Source organism: Ambystoma mexicanum, chromosome 5p (assembly GCF_040938575.1).
Source record: "Ambystoma mexicanum isolate Mex_15411 chromosome 5p, UKY_AmexF1_1, whole genome shotgun sequence".
NCBI classification, from domain to species: Eukaryota; Metazoa; Chordata; class Amphibia; order Caudata; family Ambystomatidae; genus Ambystoma; species Ambystoma mexicanum.
Genome location: NC_090930.1, coordinates 919,123,713 through 919,144,540, shown reverse-complemented (window position 1 = coordinate 919,144,540; position 20,828 = coordinate 919,123,713).

Sequence of the window (20,828 nt, the reverse complement as noted above, 5' to 3'; positions counted from 1 at the left end):
TCTCCTCAAGGGGGCACAGATAATGCACATTTTTGGACAACTGGTGGGCTAACTTTCTGGTTTTGGACATTGCTAGCGAAGAGATTTGGGCAGAATTATGTGGAGAGCCTTGGGAATCTGAAAGAAAAAGTTGGCAACTGGAGATCAGAGCCATTGTGGGTTCCCCTAGTTCCGGTTCTGGGCCGCCCCCTCCCCTTTTTGGAGGCAGTCACCAGGATGGGTTTGAACCAGGGGATTTTGGTATTGTTGGTTCTGAGATGAGATGGTGGGCGGCATTAGCTCAGTCTCCACATCTCCCCAGTCTGAATCGGCATCCCTTGGGACCCATTTTTCCTTGGGAGGAGTTCCCCCATCTCTGAAGGAGAAGATCCTTTCCCCAGGATCCTCTTGGGATCCCTCTCCCTCAAATTGGAAGACCTGTATCTCCTCCACAATGTGGGTCTGTTTGGGTCCTTTGTTTCTCCTACCCCCCCTCTGCTCCTTGGGAGGCAGGCTTTCAGGGGCAGGAGATTTTGTTTCCGGTTCCTGGTTTTCCAGGGGCTGTTTACAAGTTGGGAAGGAAGCTTCCTCCAAGGCTTTACACCCCCCTTCCCCTTGTGCCTCCTCCCTGGGAACCGGTGGGTTATCGGGGTGCTGCCCCCGTCATTGTTCTGGAGCACCAGGTCCAGGGTTTTGGGCATTCTGTGGTGGCATGCTCATCTGAGGGTTCTGTTGAGCCCTCAGTATGTGACCCAGTTCTCGTGCCATATTTTGGACCTGGCGCTCAAGTTGTGAAACCCGCTCAGGGTGATACGGGGCTCTGTTGTTTCCCCTGGGCTGATCCCGGGAAGGGTAGCTATCCCTTTTCTGGTAATACCGCGGTTTGGGAAGATTTGGGTACCCCTCCACCCTTGGCCTCCCCTCTCCCGGATTAGGTTGTCTGGGCTCAGGGAATTGGGGAAAGAAGGATGGATGATTTTGGGGCTGGAAATTGGGTGGATGCCTGGGGAAAACGTTTTGCCCAGGATTTGGTGAATTTCTGCCCTCCTGGGGGAAGTTAGGGGGGAAGTTCCCCGGGTAAGGTGCTTGGCTGGATCCCCCCCCCCTTGGGCTGGAGAAGTCCACACATAACCCAGGATTGGTTGGTTCCCTTGTAGCGGGGACTTACATAGTCAGGGGAGTGGGGGACCCCATTTGTGGGACTACCTCCTCGACTCCCTGTCTGTAACTGGCCCGAGGGCCTTCTGGGCTGTGAATTATTTGGTGCAGGAAGGTTTTTAGGCCACCCCATCTGCAAATCTAAAACGGGGGCAACCTTTACCTCTGTCACCTTGGCAGCAGCAGGGGTGCTGTTGGTTTTGGGGGTTTTTGGCGCATTATTTTTATTTTCGATGGGCTTCTGCACCTCATAGATCCTGGTAGCCTGTTCAATGACCCAGTCTAAAGATCTTTTCTCATGAATATCTCTCACGAGCTGGGTCATTATGTATTTGGGTAAGGCATGGAAAAACATATTGATAAATTCTCTGCTATCCATGCGCACCCCTCTGGTGGTCTGCGGAAAAGCACTCTTTAATTCTTGCACAAACTCTTGTGGGGCCTGATCCTCCCCACATTGCAAATTGTAGGCTGCCTTGCGAGCCTCTTGAGGATTTCTGTGCACAGAAAAATGTTTCAAGATGGCCTCCCTGTACGTGGACCACCTTGAATGGTTTCGATCCTCCAGCCCTGCAAAGAAACTGGAGTATTCTGGTGAGAAGGTCCATTTGACGTACTGGATGCAGCTACTGCTGTCCTTCAAATGGAAAGTCTCCATCATTTGCTCATAGAGCTCCAATTGTTCCCAAACAGAATACTTGCCGTTCTTATGATAAGGCGTGATGACACTCCTTATTGCCTTTATTTGTTTCAATGGGTCCTTAATCAAGGCCCTTTTTGCCTTATTGGCCTTTTTGGTTCGGGTACCCCTGGTCCATTCATCCTCTGACTCAGAAGCACTGCTCCCAGAGGTGCCCGTCTGATCTTCCAGGTTTTCCCGGATTCTGCGAGCCTGGGAATGGCTGGCAGAATGTGGGGACCTGGTCTCCTGTGTCCTTTAATGCTCAGAGGAGTCTTCAGACCCCTCCTTGCTGCCAGGATTTGATGGGTACCCCCCCACGGACCTAACTGGGCAGAGGTTTTCAGGATGCCCTTAATGGGCCTACTCTCCTGGGGTTCCCCACTAAATTGCACTGTGCTTGGGTGCCCATACCCGGATGCCCGCCCATCCATTCCTGGGAGGTACTGGCCTAGGAGCCCCATACTTCTAGCAGGATAGTAATCTGCCAACCCCGTGGCCCTGGGCTCATGTGCGCGAGGGGACATGGGGGTGGCAGAGTCCAGAGACTGGGAGAGATGAAGGCCTCTGGTACCAGGGCTCCTGAGGTTATGCTCAGGCACTTCCCTTTCCCAGCGAACCTCGTCTCTATCAGCCCCTGCTCCCTGTTGCAATGCAAGGGCCTGCACTTTCAGTTCCTCAGTTAAGGCCTTACTAGACTCTATCAGTCTCTCCTGCATCGCTACCTGTTGCTGGAGCTTATCATTGTGCTGACAGAGAGCCTAATTTTCTCTTTGTGCCTCCTGATTGGTCCTGGAGTACTGGGCCAGTCTCTGCTGCAGGAGGGTTACCTCCTCAGTCCCATCCCTACTGGCCTGCTCCTTTCTTGCCAGAGCCTCCTCCATCCTCCTGGTGTGATCTAGCAAGCCCTGATGCTCTTTTTGGAGGTCACCCAGCCCCTGGAGGGCCAGGTGATTTTCTTCCATTTTTCTTTTTAAATGGCAGACTTCCTGGCCTAAGGTATCCCTTTCCTGACCAAGAGCCTGCATTTGTGATGCCAGGTCGTCCCTCTGCCTTTGAAAGGCACCAGCTTTCTGGCGTTCTTCATCAAACTCTGCCTGGGTATTCAGGTCTTTCAAAATCAATGTATTGCTTTCCTCTTTCTCTCTGTCTAGTTGGATTTGCAGGGTGGCTACCTGCTCTGTGCATGCCCTGTTGAAATTGATCTGTTGCTCCAGCTTTTTCTGGCTCTGCAGTAAGGAGTCCAAACTGTCTTGGTGCTCCTTCTGCAAAGCCAGAATTCTGGTATCCTGGTCTGTCTTTTCCTGTTGCAGTATATCCATGTCCTCTTTTATTTTAATGATATACTGCCTACTATCATTTTCTGACTCCTGGCTCCTCTGCAGCCTCTGCTCAGAAGAGACCAGGTCAGATTGGGCGTTTTCTAACGCCATCTGTTGCCTATTTGCCAGATCTTGGCCTTCAGCACATTTGTCCTGCATGGCTCCCATATATAGATACAAATATGCCGCTATCCTGGCAATCTTATTGTGTTCATCTTTGGCCTTAGAAGCCATATATAATTCACTCAGGGCCACATGTAATGGACCCTGATCTCTCCATTTATCTGACCCTGTTTCAGTGACCTGTTGCGCGATTGCCTGCAACCAGACCGTTTGGTCCTGATGAGTCCACTCACCTCTCACAAATAGCTTATTTAAGAAGTGCTCTCTGGCTATTTTCATATCTATCAAGGTCGTCATTCTGGAATTTGAGTTCCTTCCTGACTTACAGAAGTTTGTATTTTATTTTGCTAAACAGACCGTTTCCTTAGAGCGTTCCTTTGAGGGATACTTTCACAGTGTAAAACAGCGTGGTGATCTAACCGGATATGTGTATATGGTCAGTTGGCACACTGTATTAATCTGCACAAGTGGTAAATCTAACCCAGAATATCCCGGACGAGCCCCCACTTTTGTAAGCGATATTCAATCAACACTACAGCTAAGTCAATGCCTAGTCTGGGATGCTGAGGAAAACCCTTATTGATGTATTTTTATATCTAGTTCAGTACTCTAGATGACAACCCTTGTATAACACCCCCCTCTTAGAATCCCCCTGACCCCACTGAGCCAAGAAGTAGGTTTGTTTTGCAAATTAAAAGGTTTATTTGAAAATGTAAAAAATATATATATATATCACACTTCTATAAATAAATTGATAATGGATATTACACTTTTGAATATGAGCAGTAGTCAGCAAGTGTAACTTATGAATAGGAACAGAAGAATAAGGTGGGAAAGAATGCTTTATATGGTTCAAGGAAATGCAATGGGGAATAAAATGCAGTACAGAAATAACTTGTTATGATTTTAGCAAAAGGTAATATGATCACTTTTTCTTTTGACAATCCACTCCCCCCTATGCAATACAAGAAATGGAAGGAGAGCACACAGTCTTCAAGAATCCCAACAAATCACACTTTATAATACAATACACAGTTCCAGTTCTCCCAGCAAGTTTAGAGAAAACAGGGATGCGTTTTAAACACAGGCAAATTACTTTAATGTGGTTTGCAAGGAAGTGAAAAGATGCTAAAATTGCTTTTAATTCCCTCTAGAGGTTCAGGGTAGGTGATGGCTACTTTATATTAGTTCAGGCTCACTTTAACAATACTCTATGAATGATTAGCAGATTGCAAACGAATTTTAGCAAAGAGAAGCAAAAAGCTGCTGATTTCTACAGATGAAGAAATCGGGCCAAATCGCAAATCGCAGTAAATTTCGTGAGTGCGTGTCTCGTGATTACGGACAAAGTATAGGGAGTAGGAAGTTAAGGAAAGTTAAATCTCGTTCCTAGGATAAACGGTTCCAGAGATACGGACAATTTAATAACGGTAGATTTTCGGATTCAAAGTAAAACTCAAAATGACAGGTGACAGCTTGCAGCTGCAGAATTTACAGGTGACAGTTGTGCAGCTTTAAAAATAACAGATGACACGATTTCTAGAAGGCTGTTCTACTTAGGTTAAAATAGTTTGGATTAGATTATTTTAACTAAGAGATTGGTTCTGCACATTTCTGCTAGGTACTCACAATATCAATTTGAAATAGGCCTCGTCACGGTCTGGTCAGGTTGGACGGGACTTCCGGCGGGTGGTTCTGAAGTCCCGGCTATCTGGGTCAGCTCTGCTCTCTGGGTCTGTCAAGCACTGGATCTGCTCACAACAATCTGGTTTGTGGTTCTCTCGGGTTCCGGATACAGCACTGCTTTCTGGATACTGCTGCAGGTTCTTGCAAAAATTCTTGGCAAAATTCAAACAGCTCGCCCAGCTGTTGAATAGTTTGGTTGGTTTTGAGGCCTGCTGAAGAGGATTCAGCTGGTGGATTCAGGCCTTTCTGCTACAAATTCTGGAGTTAATTTCTGCTACAGGTTCTGGAGATTGATGGATTTGAAGTCTGGATCTCTGGATGTTAAGTCGTCGGTCAGCATGCTCCGCAGCAAATGGAATTGACTGTCTCTACCTGTCCCAGCAGTCTCTTTTTATGTGTTTTAAAAAGTGGGTGGAGAGGCTAGCATAACTGAGCCTGCCCCTCTCTACTTGTCATTGGCCCAATTCTCCCCTCTCCCATGATTGGGGGAATTGGGTTGTGAGTCAGAGTGATGAGGTTTGTTTATGGGTCAAAGGGTCCTCCCCTGGTCAATTTGTCCACAAATCTATTCCTGATCCAAATACATATTTCCCAGGTACACAGTTGTTTGACATCACATACATGCATCATATATTACTAAAGACAGTCCCTGTCCCGACTCTTGCGTTTCTAGGAGCTTGCATTCAAAAATGGCAACTTATTTACCATTTTAGTGGGTTTTGCAACATTGTTTTTTTATCAAAAGTCATACAAATGTAAATTTCCCATCCCCATATATCCCAGTAACTTTCCATGTCTCTAGCTTAAACACATTGTCTACAATAATCATTATTAGCAGGGTTTTGCCCCAGAACATGGTACAAATTGGAGTTTGGACTCAAATCGTGAGGGCATTTTTCAAACTAAGACTCTCAAAGTTGTACATTCCTGTCATTTGGTTACAATAAATTATCACTGTTTCTATAAAATATATATTTGTTGCAATTCAACTCCCCCAAGTGTTTGGGTCCGCCTCTAGGAGTCTGGGTGGGTCAGTAATCACATGTCTCTCCTTTTTGGCAGAGGGCTGTTGACAGGAAACACCCACAATTAACATACCCCATTCAACAGAAAGAGCCTTTTGTGTGGGCTCCAGCAGGCTGCCTGGAAGTCTCTCCTCAATCAATCAACAGGTTCATGTGATATCCTGCCTCCTGGTGTGGAATCTCTGAGGTGTTAAGGTTTCCCAGCCTCTTGGCCTCTGAGAACAGCAGGTGGCTAAGATTTCTAATTAACTAACACGCTTTGAAGTCCCTTCCCCTCTTGCAACTCCTAAATACAGTTTCCCTGTCAGAGTTTAGACCGCTAGCACCACCTTGGGGAATTTGTCCGTGTTGCATCCATTTTTGAATTGTCTTGAATTACTGCATTTCAATAGAGTGGTCTTTTGCTTGATAGTATAGGACCCTTGCTTAACATTGTTTTGATGGCATCCTTTCAGTAGAGTGGTGATGTGGAACCCCCCACAAGAAGGTTGTATCTCTGGAGTGGTCTCGTGCCAACTGCGCAGTTCTCCTTTTCTGGCGTGAATGTGGGCGGCGATAGCTCATCCCCACACCCACCCAGTCTATTGATTTAGTTTGTTCTGGGATAGAATAATGGGCGGCGATAGCTCATCCCCACATCTACCCAGTCTATTGATTCAACATGTGTCAAAACCCTTGACAAAACAGTGTCCAGTTTTAATTGTTTCATAAAGGAGACTCCAGGGCTTAATTTAAACTAGGCATTACTCATTTTTGTAATGAGTCATATCCAAAAATAGTTCAATCTTCTCCAAGAGTTGAATTGTGATCACATAAAAAAAACTAGCTGAAAAGGGCCAGTAGCTGTGGATGGCGGCCTCAAAGATCACAGTCTTTTAACAATGTAAGAGTCTGAAAGTAATTAAAAACAATGAAAACATTAAGGGTTTGTGTATTTTGCTTGAAATATTCACCAACATACTTTTTTAATTATTTACCACCAAAGGTAGATGCTGGGTTGGGTCATGCATATAGAATGGAGGGAGGGAAGGAGCATATGGTGGGTCTCCCTCAGATTTCTGCGGTAAAAGAATTGGCAAAAAAAGTGGTAAAAACAAATTTGGCCCATTTAGTTTTTCATGAAATCACATAGATTTCTAAAATCTTTAGTAGTTGTGTCATTAAATCTTGGCCTCAGCGAATTAGAGGACCAGATTTTGGACATTATAGAGACAAAGAAAGAAACTGATGGATTGTAAAGAGTATGAGACTATTTCACACTAGCCATTCCCTGATAGATTTTAATCTCTTCGCTATTTGAGGACGCTTCAAAAATTCAATGAGCACAATATTTTTTCATTGTTTCCATTGTAGCGTTATAACAACAGACCTTATGTTACAGAGCAGTGTAGCCTCCGAAAGGGATAGATTAGAGGACACATGTTTACATGGGATAATTGTACTGTCAGGATACATTTTTGCAATTATGAAATTAATTATATATTAAAATGTCCACGCTTGTATTGATCATTTTTGGATTAACAACGCATATGTTGTACCTGACACACCATTCTAAGCTTGAAAATCAACAAATGAATGCATGCCTGGTGGTATATTTCCAAAAAGTGAACTACTGTATGTTTTTAGAAAAATAGTAAGTTTGGGCTATTTCTAGTCTGAGCTCACTACCACAAATATCAGGTTCAAGAATGTCACTTGTCTTTACAATTCGTCTGGTGTTATTGAGCAGGGCCTGTACTATCCAAGGTTGGTTTGTAACCTCAACTCTGTATCATTTAAGAAATATAATTCAAAATACATCCAGGCTATTTGCGCTTATGTACCCTTCCTAAAAAAAATGACAACAATAATGCAAAGTCACTTCAAAACTCTTGAGTTTTTGAAAAAGAAACTCTTATATTGGTCTGTTTTCCAGAATAGTAAGGAGTGCCTCATTGTGTATGTTCTTACACACAGTGTTTAGTGACTAAGAAGAATGGGCCGTTTTAGAGCATGCTGAAGGGAGCACAGTAGAAGCTGAGTTAAGGTATGTGACATAGTCGCTTGCACCCCAAGCCGTGTTGACTCAGTTTGAACACTACACTGACCACTGTCCTGCACCATTTTACACATGTAATCATGTAAGGCGGTGTCAACCATTTTAAAGGACTCATGTTTGAGTAATAACTACCATTTAATTAGCTCAATCTTGTGTAAAATTGGCCATTGGGTCGATTATTGATTCATGGTATTTTGCTTTTCTCCCCCATTTTTTTTATTCTTGTTGTTTATTTCTCTTCTGTTTTCTCCTGCTCTTACTCTCATTTATGCGTTTTAAATTTCGGTTGGGGAAAAAATAATCATGTGTTAAACAATGTGCATTTTGATTTAATTGTATGTGTAATTAATGGACATAGAAAATGTGTGGTTTTATTACTTAATTTTTTTGTTTTGGACCTATAATTTGCAATAATGGTAACGATTTTATAACCGACAATGGGGTGTGATAATTTTGCAACAAGTATTGTTGTAACTCATTGTGTGAGGCAGCCCTGAGGAAAGGCCAGCGGTGGCCGAAATACAGTATTTTTTAGGTGGCTGATCAAAAAGTTTTAGTGACCTGTAACATTCCGTAGGTCAATTATAGACGTGAAATCTACGGTCCTCACCAGTACACTGTCCTCGAGTGGACTCACTTCTCCACCCCCAGCACCCCACCCTGCAGGAACGGTTATCACCTTTTTCCATTTCCTTTGAAGGAGCAGTGGAAGAAGAATAAAGGTTCACTATGCCCCAAAGCCATATGGGATCCAGGATGTCAATAGGATATTATAGATTTCAATGTGGGGGATGGCAATAGCCTGCCCTCTCTCAGCGCCCTAATGAACTACCGGGTACGTTCTAAAGGTTCATGGGATTCAAACCACCCAAATTATGGGTGGTTTGCCTTTTCCAGAAACTAGCCTGCTAACCGCTAGCGGGATATACAAAGCATACCTCTGATACTTTCCAGAAAGCATAGTACTGAGGACAGTCATGAGTGACCACCAATGAACTGGACTCTGGCTGTAGAGCTGTAGGTTGATGGAGCGAGTATTGTATGTTAGGTTAGGTTGCTAGGTGATTTCCATGAAGCACAAAGTTTGTCATTTACTTGGCTTCTTGGAGCTTTCTTTTTCATCTGTGGGCAACACACGGTTATTTTGAGTTGTGCTGACCTCGTGTAGATTCCATGGTGATGCCGTGTCGCTGCTTTAAGAACTTTTAGAACCACATGCAATTCAGGCCTGGCCTCATGACAAAGGTCACCTGGAGTGTGACAGGAATACCCAGATGTAGGTTTTACCTGCGCTTGTGCCTGGAAAACCAATGTACACCTCACTGATGATGCTCGGGGATGATGAAACCTGTCTGGGCTGCGTGTGGACTCATGCAGGACAAGATATGACCTAGCAATTTTTTCAGGATTGTTTCTTTTGTGGTGGGACTGACTTGCATATGGTTTTTGCCCTCTGTAGTGGATCAGCAAGCTAAAAATCATTGGTGGTTTCGAGATTCACCTTATCAATGTCAAGTACCTTTAACAACTACTGACAGTGAAGTTTATTGTGCCAAACGCCACACAAGAATGTATTTAATGCAATTTCAAATACATGATCACATGTAGCATGTTTTGCCAAAGGTGCACTACATTTTTTTGAAAGAAAATGTGGAAGAAAGAGAGAGAGAATTAGAAAGAGACAATGACAGATAGAGCAAGAGAGAGAGAGAGATAGAGAGGGAGAAGGAGAGAGAGGGAGAGGGAGAGAGAGAGGGAGAAAAGAGAGAGAGGCAGAGTCAGCGACAGTGAGAGACAGAGCACTCAATGATGTTCTAATTTTAAACGTTGGGGTACTATGATCTCCTCCATCGATGTCCATATTGGAGCCACATATTGATGTGCCCCTCTGAACACCACCCCAAGTGCCTGAAGAGAAGCCTACTCTGAAGGGTTGTAGCTGCTACGATGGGCCACTAACAATGTCTCCCAAGTGGCCTCATGATATCCTCTTCATGATGGGCCCCTATGAGTTCCTCACTATTGTCTCACATTGAACGCTTCCCTGGTGTCTTTATGACAATTTCATCTTGTGCCCCTATAAATAGCTGCATATTATATACACACCAGATTCGCTGTATAAATTTAAGTATTGGGGTAAGTCTAAAAACCTTCTGTATCTTTTGGTTGAACTAAATTATGGATATCCAAAGACAATTGTGATTTATTCACCTCTTACACAGGGTGATTAACATAACACTTCATGTAGAAAAATGTGTCACACTATGATTACATATGAAAACATATCGCACAATAATTCCATAAATACTTTTATTGACGCGTGTGTCTGAAATAATAACCCATGTTACAACCACCATGTATTTCGATGTTATTGTGGTGATGATAAAACTGGACAAATAGCTACTCCATTGTCCAATTGCTGTTTGAATTGTGTAGTGATTCAGCTTCACACACGTCCCACACGTGCCTTCTTCCGGGTTCCAATGCGGCTATATTTCTTAAACAGACAAGACATTGCCCAATTAGCCCCAGTACTAACAAAGTATCAATGTAATACATTAATATGACCATCTATGTACACATGTAGTTTTCTGAGCATATTCTTCCAAGATGTGTCCGAAGATGATCTCATCTCAATTTGATCCATTCTCGGATGTGTCCCCTACTTTAATTTTAAATGGTATCGACGACAGATACACAACATATTCATGGCTACTTGTAACATGTTCCCCAAAGGCAATTCATTGTTTGTATTGAATCCCTAAATGCACAAGTTTAGAAAAGATCTTGTAACTCACCCTGGATTTCCTACCATGTGATATTGCATGATCCCTATTGCTGTATCCTGTTCTTCGTGAGCAGTACCTGTTAAAAAATGAGTCAGTCCCATATGTATGTTGATGTCAGTCAATGCATATCAAATTGCAATAAATTGTTTAGACAACAGTGGAAGAGGACTTTTTTAGAAGAACATTTACATATGTATATCGACTAGTTCTGCTTCAATATCTATATTGTTCCGCTTACCTCCTATTCGAGGTATTATGTTTCCAATGGAAAGCTTTGCTGCAAGAGGGGAGATATGTCCAGCATTCCCCATGTCTGGTGGACAGTTTTTCATGCCACGTGGGTATTGGTACCATGTTATATTTAAAATTATATGATGCATTATATTGTGAGGTCATCAGGTAATTTGCTGATGTCATGAGTTCGTGAAGGTGTCATTGTGTGCTCTAGAATCAACACATATACGATTGAAGACATAACGTAAATGTGTCATGATGCCTACCCCCGGAGCACCAGGCCAGGCCCAGCACCCCCGGGAGCAGACATCACGTCCCCGGGTAAAAGCCCAGCGGCCCTTTATAGGGGCTCTTTGGACTCTGTCCTGGCGCCGTTGGCGCCAGGCTCATGTTGGACATCAGTCCTGGCGCCATAGGCGCCAGGCTCATAAGGGGAAGTGTTTGGTGCACTTACCTGAAGCAGATCATGCTGCATACTCACCTGATGCAGACCATGCTGCATGAAGAACCAAGCCAAATGAGGCTTAGGAGGGACTATTTTTCTGAAGGAACTATTTTGTTACTTGGGTGGGGCTGTGGAAGAATACTCACCTGGAACTTCTTTCAAGGATATTTAAGCCACGCCCGGACAGCCACACGTGCTTCGCGTTGTTCTGCATCCCAGCAGCTGAACGCTAACCGTGTCAGCTCCTGCACCTGGACTCCAGCCACGCCCGCCTCGAACCTGGAACAACTGTAAGGAAAGAAGAGAAGAGAAAGGTGAAAACCAAGAACTTATTCAACCTTCTTACCTGCATCCGGAATCTTCACGCCAGCATTCCTGAAGGAAGACTTCCATTTAAAAGCACAGCGTTGCTCGCTGCAGCGCCGCGCTTCACTCACCTGTTCCTGAGATGCCGCCCGGCTCCATCGTGGCTCTCAACACCGGTCGCCACATCCCTGCACCTAGGGGAGAGAAGAAGAAACAAAAGGTGAGCAAGGGAACACAAGAGGAAAGCCGAATTTTCAGCCATATTACTTACTGGCTTTTCTTGGTGAACCATTCCACATCTCGGGTCGGCGCCGCATCTTTGGCAGGTCCGCACCCCGGCCCCTATGGGGAAAGGACAAAAGACATTACTGGGGAATTATAAAGACATTTAGAGGGGTCGCCCTCAGCACTAACTCACCTGATTTTACCACCGGCAATTTAACCCCTCAATGCATCACCTTCGTTCTGCACCTGAAATAAAGGACAGATCACAGGTTAGGAAAAAACAACATAAAAGGAGGCTCACACTTGAACTTTTGCATCTTCATACTTACGGCGTATCGCTCAGAAAAGTCAAGTGGATTTGCCAGCGCCATTCTGAAAACCAGTGAAGTAACTGGACGAACGCGCGCCCCTGCACCAGAAGCAGGATGGAGAGTTCATCCTTCCAAACCATAAGGTGAGCTTAAACCGGGGGCTTTGGAGGAAGTCAGAGAGGAACAAAGGGGGAAAGGGGGGAGCAAGCACACCATTCAGCAGACAGTTAATCCCCTTTCGCATCTGCAGAAGGATATTCCTACGGGCCAGACAAGCAAGATTTGGGGGTCCTGTTCAATCGGGGGTCCGAATTCTGCGCATCACGCTTGAAGAGGCCACAGCAACCCAGACCAGACCAGCGCCTCCGTGGGAGCCAGGTGAGCGTTACAAAATGTATAGTATTGATACAGTCTGTTTATTTTAAGTGTGCTCGAATGGAATGCACCCACGTGGAAACAGATATTTTTACTTTGGCTATAATTCAAAAGCTCTATCTATATAAATAATGGATGTTGCGTTTGGTATTGTCAAAATGTGCTGAATCAAAGGACCCCATACAATTACGACTGCCGTAGGATGGAAAGAGGATCCATACTTGGAGGTTCCACTAATACCATATCTAGGTAATGAGCACTGAATGTTGCAAGGGTGTCATAAGGGCGACATTAGAGTTAAAATGGCAATATTGGGAGGGTAATTGGGGAAAATGTTGTTATGGCAGCTTTGCGCAATTTGGTTACTAGACACATTGTGCATGTTACTGCCTGAGTTCAAAGACAAAATGCACATCAAAGTGGCAAGCCAATTATAGATATTTGATCTATGTAAATATCATAGAGATGTAAGCCATGGAAGCCGGTTGGCAGTGTGGAAGGTGTACCAAATGTTCATCCCAACTATTTCCAGACTGCATCTGGAGAAATTCCAGTGATTATATTCAAGTTCTTGTGATGACTAACTCATCTATTTCGTTTAGACAATCCTTCACTGAGTTGGTCACTGCCATCTAATTGATCTCCCTGTCCCCGGGTTGCCTTGTAAGGTCGCCCCTTCTGTGTGACCATGATAGTTGTTTTATGATAGTTCATTTGAGGTTGTCTACTATGTGTGTCTGGTTCCTGAAATGGTATACAATTATATACGAGGATGTGCCTGCTCTCAGGCATGATATATGTTCATGATGACCACTAGCCTTTTTCTTGTAATGTACCCTATATAGACTAGACAGTAGGGGCAGAAAAGGACATACATGCCATTTCATGAAATACAGCTTACGTGCAACCACAGTTGCCATTTAACCTTTCTGTACTCAAAAACCTTACTTGTGATAGTGGGGTGGGAAGATGCACAACCCCCCATATGGGAAATGTCCACATATCTGTGATAGAACCCACAGGTCAGTTAATGTCGGGTTATGTGGTTCCCAATATGTCTGGACCAATATTTGTTTCAAGCTTGTGCCTTTCTTAAATGCAACTAAGGGCATTGGTTCCTGTTGGTGTTTTTTGCTCCTTTGTCGGTGTCATGTATAACCTTTCTGGGATATCCTCTCTCTTTTATTTTATTCTCCAAACTGTATGCTTCTTTTTCAAAATCTACATTAACTGTGCAGTTACGTCTGTGTTGTAGAAACAGGTCGTAGGGTAGAAAATGTCATAGACTATGAGGATGAAAACTGTTCAAATGTAACAGTGTGTTTCTATTTGTTGCTTTACTAAAGGGTCTGCTTTTCAATGTATTACCCTCTCTCTAAATGTTCAAATTCAGAAATCATGTGCTATGTTTATCATTGAACACAGTGAAGTGCACATGCGAGGTACTCATGTTCAACCAATTCTCAAAAGTTTATAAATTGTGAGGCGTGCCTTCTCAAATGAACAACACATTATTGATAAACCTTTTGCATAATTTAATTTGCTGCTTGTACGGATTGGTATCAGAGGTTATAAAGTAACTTTCGTAAGAATCCACATACGATTTGCAATGTGGGTGCAAAAGTGGCCCCCATGCAGGTGCCCTTAATTTGGTTGTACAAGTGTGTCTTAAAAATAAAAAAAATAAATGTCCTATCTATTTCTGTTAAATTTATGTTAAATAAATAGGAACTCAGTGGGAGTACTGTGTGGTTCCGTCCTCTGATTCAGAACATATTCCACTACATTTATGGCCTGATTTGTGTATTTGTGTAGAGGCTTTCAATGTCCATGGTAACCAACCACTGTTTTGATTAATCAAATTCGAGATTTTTTACAATGTTAATGACATGTGTAGTGTCTCTGATGTATGTGTCATGGCCATAGGACAAGGAAGGGTCCAATCCTTCCTCACCCCCTGGCGCCAGGCTCATGAAAAAGTGTGCCTTGCACACTCTGCCTAAGGTACGTGCAGCAGGGCCGGGCATGGCCCTAGAACATCATTGGAAGGCACATGCAGGAGTCCTGGGAGGGGCAAGGTGGAGCCACTAGGCGGGGCTAAAGGGAGGGGCCAGGGCCAGCCTATATAAGGCCAATCCATCCACATGCCTCCGCTTTGCTGGAGGGGGTATATGCACTCCTGCTTTCTATATGGAAGAGTAGAGGCACAGAGCACCCTAGCCAAGATTCTCTATTTGGTAATGTGGGTGAGCAATCAAGGCTTAAGCTCTCAGGAGGTGATTCAAGCTGGTTCTTAAGTACAGTGTATTCCCCAAGCACCTACAAAGGAATGTCCGCACACTATGTTAGTGATAACACAGTCTATATATAAATAAGGTTCACGTTATGTACACAATCACAATAACGCACTTTGTGCTCTGACATTTCTAAAATGGAAAATATATACAATTATTATGTGGTACCACTATTACTCTGATAACATTAAAATGCAACAACTGGAGACAATTCAAATAGCATACAAATCAATATAGCAAAAGAAAATGTACAACCATAGACATAGACATAGGTGGAAAGCAAGGGTTTAGAAAATTGAAAGAATATTGGAACCCGACCGTCAGGCACAGTTCTGTGTGAGGATCCCCCCAACCTGGCACCCTTTAAATAAAGATATAAAGATATAATGCAAGCCCAGTCCATATATTGCTTATAAGAGTCTTATTTCGTTCTATAAAGTTTCTCCCACCCCAATGTACCCGGAAAGCAGAGCTCGAAGTCGGGTCGTCGAAGGATCATTCTTTAGTGGCTCCCTTTAAGGCAGGAGACACGAATCGTCGAGATCCCACAGGGAAATGGTGAACAAAGGCTTCAATGAAGCAGCTTCGGTAGTGGCGTTGCTCGTCGATGATCGTTCGTGGACGTCCTGCAAAGATGAAGCGTGCGGTGCACCTCGATGACAATAGTTTGGTGCCGCAAAGAGTTACCAAAGAACTTTGGGGAGCAAGGGCATTGGGTCATCGGCATCTTTGTGGTCTTCGGGTGGCAGGAAACCCACCGGTGGATTCTCCTCATTGTGTCGGCTGCCTTGACTTTCTCTGGCTGAAAAAATGATGAGTGAGGGAGTCCTTCACTCAAAGTATTTTTAATCAATGGAGCATTGCGGCTCCAGTCGACGATGATCTTCGTCGATGGTGATGGACTTCAATATTGTGCTTCACTTTGTGGTTCCGCAGTGGTCCCTGTCTCCGATGGGCAGCTTTTCTAGGACTGACTTCCAAGGCGCTTTGGCTAAGGTTATCTGGTGCACGATGGTCCCTCGTAGCTCGGGGAGAGGTCCCCTAGCCAGGTCCTCTCTTGGATCCGTTCCTTGAAGGCACAGCAGTTTTCCAATTTGGTGAAGGACAGCATCAGCAATTCTTCTTCTTCCAGTGGGCTTCAAGGTTAAGCATCAAATATCAACTTCAGCTTCTGAATGATTTCCATCAGTGAGAGGTCCCCAGATATACTGTTTGGTCTCTCATTCACTCTGCTTGGTCACACTCAGGCAACCAATCATTCAGAAGGGCATTCATGCAGGCAGGCAGCCAATCAGGCTCACGGGGCATTTAGGCCATTCTCCTCCCTCCAAACACTCACAACAAGGAATGTGTATTGGGACAAGCACTCTGCCATTCAGCACTCCACACTGCTTTCTTCCCAGTTTCGGGCAGGGCTGTCTCTGTCTTTGTGTCACATACCAGAAACCAGACACCCATAACAAGAAGTAAATATTGGTCTCACGCTCCATTCACTCAAGTTCCACCCCAAGGGCATACCCATAAAATACAGTCACCGGGAAGGCTACGGCCAGACTGGCCTGGACTTCCCCACAATACCATGCATGGAACTTCCACCCAACAGCCAGTCAGGGGGAAGGAACAGAGTCAGGGCTTCCCAGGACTTTGGGAAAACAAGGTAACAGGCAATAGAAAGCAAGAGGCCACAGGGGCCATCTTGTCTCCTATCAGGAACTGACGGATTCCAATGGCAGTGCCTGGGTATCCCAAAATGGAGGATACTCAGAGCACCTGTCAAATTCAGCACAGAGCTGCCACCAGCTCATAGCCTGTTCTGTGGGCCACACACACAGGTGCCCAAAAACACACACTAGGTGTACAGGGTTGTACCCCCACCCGTGGGTGCCATAAGGGTATCCCAAGGGTCTGTACACCAAACCAAAAAGAGGAAGAGCTGCGTTGCCAGGAGTTTCACATGGAGACTCCTGGGCAGAAAGTAACAGAAACTCTACACGAAAAACGACTACAGAACAAGGAAGGGGAGTCGCTGTCCCTCCAATGCATTCCCAGCATCACACACAAATGTGCCCAAAAACGTACACTACGGGTACAGGGTTGTACCCCCATCCGAGGGTGCCATAAGGGTATCCCAAGGGTCTGCACACCAAACCAAAAATAGGAAGAGCTGCACTGCCAGGAGTTTCACATGGACTCCTAGTCAGAAAATAACACAGAATCTACACAAAAAAGGACTACAGAACAAGGAAAGGGAGCCCCTGTCCCTCCAATGCATTTCCAGCATCACACACAAATGTGCCCAACAACATCAACTACGGGTACAGGGTTGTACCCCTGCCCATGGGTGCCCTATGGGTATCCCATGGGTCTTTGTCCACCAATAACAAATGAAGAGCTGCACTGGCAGGGGTCCAAACAGGACTCCCCTGGGCAGACAATAAGCAGAGCACGCATTATAAGGAGGTATCTGACAAGGGCAAGGAGGCCCTGTTCCCCCAACGCATTTCCAGAATCACACAAGTGCTACCCTTTCTGTGCAATGTGTAGAATGGGCTTTGGGTGAGAGGACTGTCAGGGGGCGGGAACCGGCTATCCAGCTCCCATTTCGAACACAGAGGTATTGGCATCTTCCTTGGCAGCTGTACCACCGCACCAAGCCCCAGACTCAATGTCCTGGTAGGCATGGCACATTGACATTTTTATGGAAAAAGCATGATGCCACTGTGTTGCATGCAATGCCGTAATCATGCATCAAGTGATGAAGACAGCACTCCTCTGCTATTCCGGATTCAGACGGCTCTTAAACTAGTGGTTTCTGCTGCTCCACGCTCCTCAATCAGCTGTACGTCTGGTGAGTGGCTTGCTTCTGGATCTTTTCTCGTGTTAAACTCTGTTTTCCTGGATTGGTGACCTTGGCTGCCTTTTGTGAACTGTTTTGGGTGGCCCCTTGGATTTGTTTGCAATGTATGAAGACTTGGTTTGGAACTTGCACTGCCTTTTGTGAACTCTCTTGGATTGCTCCTTGGATTTGTTTCATTGGATATAAACTTGGTTTTGACTCTGGGTTTGCCTTCGGGTTACTCTTTCATATTTTCTCCTGGATTTGCTTGAATTGGATATCTTCGTCTTTCTGCCCCTGGGGTTTCCTGTGGTGTCCTCCCTTCTTTTCTCTTGTAAGCCAGTAGTTGCAGGAGCGTGGGAGGGCTGGCAGACATCTGGGAACCCTTCTATCTTCTTTTTTTGCAGCTTCCTGGTGAGGGGCCCATTTTGCCATCCCTCAACCTTTCGGGGCACCCTTTTAACCCAAGTTTGTTATTATCTGGGGGCGAATGGGTTGTCAGGAAGGTCTGCCCTGAGTGATTCTTACAGCCACGGAGGCCAGCCGTGGCAGCATGGCTTAACCCACTACTTAAGATCTTTCCCATTATACAAACACTGAGGGTGGGAAAGCAAAGGCCAGATTGGTCAGGGAAAGAGCTCCAATCCTGGCAAAGAGATTGGGGATACATGTAGGAAACAGGAAGCAGGAAGTGTGTTTTTATTTGAAAAAGGTCAGATGTTGAGGACAACCAATAGGCCAGCAGGAGCAATGAAGGTGCGCCAAATTGTGGAGATAGATTGTTCAGCAGGTGAGGTATTGGCTAGGGAGTGAAAGTGATATTGTAGTGTGAGTGTGCATGTTTGTGTGGTGAGTGTTTAGCCAAGGTAGTGTAAGGAGTGATTGTGAAGTGAATGACTACCTGGTGAAGGTAGGGTGACTGTGCAGACTGGTGGTGTAGAGCTGAGAGTAGTAGTGGAGAGGTGAGAGTAGTAGTGTAGAGGTGGGTGTAGTAGTGTAGAGAAAGAAGAAGTGTGGTTTCGGAGCGAGTAGTAGAGTATAGGAAGGAGAGGTAGTGAGTGTAAGGTATTATTAGTGGGAAGAGTGAGAGGAAACCTTGAGAGTAGAGAGAGGAAAGGTGAGAAATAGTGCGAGCATAGTGGCCTGAATCCAACAGAGTAATTGAGAAGCGCTATCCTCAGTCCTATTACAAATCTCTTCCCTGTATAGAGTAGGGCAAGTTAGGAAGTCCCTGTGGGATTTTAGAGTGATAAGGCCAAACTCCTTTAGTTTATCATCACAAATCTTATAGAATGTACCATACTGAGGGAGAAATAAATCTCTAGCACTAACCCAGGGTTCATGATGCCTGGGTTAGGGAGGAGCTGAAACAGATGAGAGAGAGGGGCAGCCAAAGCTCCCACATCCTCAATAAAAACACTTGAACCACCTCTGAGACTGAGCATGGATCTTGAGCCATCTGTCACAGAATGTACAGATAATAAAAATAAAAGGAAGAGAGAAGAGCTCTTTGCAATTTTAAAATGTGTCAGATGTGCAGGTGAAGAGACATTTCCCTGGCATTCCCTTTAATGATTCTCCTGCAAAAAATAACAAAGCCATGCTAAAGCATTACCTTTTTAAGCAATGCTATGATCAAGGACGTGAATACGTTTTGTTGATCTACAGTGGCAAATGTGGCAATGAGCCCAATAACATTAACGCTGCTGGCCGATCACTGTCTCTCAACTCAGGTTAATTCCCTCGCATCAGAAGGGCCAATGTTTCAGTGCTGCTGAAGGTGTGTAACTCGACTGCCCATTGGATGTAAAGTCTTCTCTTTTTAGGTAGCCAGACATCAGATATGTAAACTCACATTCTAGAATGTTTCCCGTGGGAGGGAGGCTAGACACAGGCCTATAATTCGCAGTTTATACAGTGTCCAGTTTTAATGGTTTCATAAAGGAGACTCCAGGGCTTAATTTAAACTAGGCATAACTCATTTTTGTAATGAGTCATATCCAAAAATAGTTCAATCTTCTCCAAGAGTTGAATTGTGATCACATAAAAAAAAACTAGCTGGAAAGGGCCAGTAGATGTGGATGACGGCCGCAAAGATCACAGTCTCTTAACAATGTAAGAGTCTGAAAGCAATTAAAAACAATGAAAACAAGAAGGGTTCGTGTACTCTTTGTACTTTTGTCACCAAAATATTTTTTTAATTATTTACCACCAAAGGTAGATGCTGGGTTGGGTCATGCATATGGAGGGAGGGAATGAGCATATGATGGGTCTCCCTCAGATTTCTGCCGTAAAAGAATTGGCAAAAAAAGTGGTAAAAACAAATTTGGCCCGTTTAGTTTTTCATGAAATCACATAGATTTCTGAAATCTTTAGTAGTTGTGCCATTAAATCTTGGCCTCAGCGAATTAGAGGACCAGATTTCGGACATTATAGAGACAAAGAAAGAAACTGATGGATTGTAAAGCGTATGAGACTATTTCACACTAGCCATTCCCTGTTAGATTTTAATCTCTTCGCTATTTGAGGACGCTTCAAAAATTTACTGAGCACAATATGTTTTCATTGTTTCCATTGTAGCGTTATAACAACAGACCTTATGTTACAGAGCAGTGTAGCCTCCGAAAGGGATAGACTAGAGGACACATGTTTACATGGGATAATTGTACTGTCAGGATACATTTTTGCAATTATGAAATTGATTATATATTAAAATGTCCACGCTTGTATTGATCATTTTTGGATTAACAACGCATATGTTGTACCTGACACACCATTCGAATCTTGAAAATCCACAAATGAATGCATGCCTAGTGGTATATTTCCAAAATGTGAACTAGTGTATGTTTTTAGAAAAATAGTAAGTTTGGGCTATTTCTAGTCTGAGCTCACTACCACAAATTATCAGGTTCAAGAATGTCACTTGTCTTTACAATTCGTCTGTTGTTATTGAGCAGGGCCTGTACTATCCAAGGTTGGTTTGTAACCTCAACTCTGTATCAT